Here is a 1,655-nt window from a genome sequence, read left to right as displayed (position 1 = left end):
AATTCTAACTCGAGGTGAAAGATGACCATTTTGCCCTTGTTGTGAAAATCATCAAAATTATTGTTTCCTTGTCATTTTACCCATATTTTCATCATTCATTTATACCTTAGACCTACTTAGGCCATAATATTGCTTAAAATCTTACTTTTATGAGCTCACTAAGGAAATGATGAAATTACCCCTGATCAGGGATATCGCGTATACTTCTATTTACGAGTCTATAAAGGTCAAGATCTCACACAACCAACCCATTGTAGAATGTCTAAAATTGCAACCAATTAGGAATCCCATGATGTGGACATCTTCTCAGTAGTTCTTTAAACCTCTCTCAAGCTTCATACAAGAACTCACCATCAAATTGTGTGAATGAGGTGATATCGTTCCTCATCTTTGCAGTCTTTGCAAGTGGGAAAAACTTTGCAAGAGACTTTTAAGCCAAATCCTCTCATGTAGTGATAGACCCATTGGGCAGTGAATTAAGCCAGCTTTTTGCTTTATCCCTTAGAGAAAATGGAAATAGTCTCAATCTAATAGCATCATCAGTTACTCCATTGTATTTAAAGGTATCGCAAATCTCCAAGAAATTGACCAAATGAGAATTAGGATCATCACTAGGTTACCCACTAAACTAGACTGAAGACTAAATCATCTGAATATAAGTTGGTTTAATTTCGAAATTATTTACATTGATGGAAGGTCTCCTAATGCTTTGGTGCAAACCTTGCAACAAAGGAACAGCATAATCTCGCAGTGCTCTATTTGCTTCGGGAATTAGATTTATGGCATTATTGCCATTGTTATTGTTATCCTCTGCCATTGTCTGATTTAAAACTGCAACTTGCAAATTCTCCCTTCGACGTCTTCTAAAAGTTCTTTCTATCTCAAGATCAAAAGGAGCAAGATTCAAGTTGTTTCTTCTTTGCATACAATGACCAAAGATATTTACAAGCAAACAAAATCTAAAATTAAAACAAGGAAAATAAAATTCAAAGTAAGACCAAATTGCTTGGTATTAGTATTAGTAAAAATTTTAAAAACAATTCACCGGCAATGGTGCAAAAAACTTGTCAGTTAAAATTCTACTACGCAAGTATACGTATCAAATAGATAGTACATTAGCAAGCAGAGTATCGATCCCACAAGGAATTGATCTAAAAATTTACTAAGTACTAAAATTAGAATAATTTAATCTTATCCAAACAATCAAACTCAAATGACTAAATTAATTAACTAAAACTAATTCAATTAAAAATTAAAGCAACAAAATAATTAGGTAAAAAGCAAATCAAATAAGCCTAGTATTACAATATCCCTCACACTTCATTTAAATCTTACCTCTCTTCCTTAACTTATTTCAATGGGTTGAATTACTAACCTAGAGTCCTAAATTATTTATAAGGGTCTCTTGACTCATCTTATAAAAATATCCATTTTAACCAAAACACTATATCCTTATGTGAATTGAAATTAAAACAGATTCATGAAGTTCATGCTCTAATCAGGCTATATATGGCCTATAGGTATATCCCTATCCTATACGCAAATCAATTAATATGATCATATGCTATCCCAATTTTAGTCTACCCTAAACTCCCTTTCCCAAGTTTCTTTAGGTTCCTAAATCAATTTAATTGGTGGCCAAGCAATTAAAAGCA

General features: G+C 32.6%; 1 non-coding gene across 1 annotated transcript; it reads left to right on the top strand.

The window, feature by feature from the left end:
* Window positions 1-284: 284 nt before the first annotated feature.
* Window positions 285-391, top strand: LOC148761753 (small nucleolar RNA R71). Its single transcript, XR_016027776.1, has one exon. It is a non-coding gene; the product is annotated as a small nucleolar RNA R71 (small nucleolar RNA).
* Window positions 392-1,655: the final 1,264 nt, after the last annotated feature.

Source organism: Theobroma cacao, chromosome 7, assembly GCF_053813885.1.
Source record: "Theobroma cacao isolate CCN51 chromosome 7, ASM5381388v1, whole genome shotgun sequence".
Taxonomy (NCBI): Eukaryota; Viridiplantae; Streptophyta; class Magnoliopsida; order Malvales; family Malvaceae; genus Theobroma; species Theobroma cacao.
This window is presented reverse-complemented; position numbering and strand designations above follow the sequence as displayed.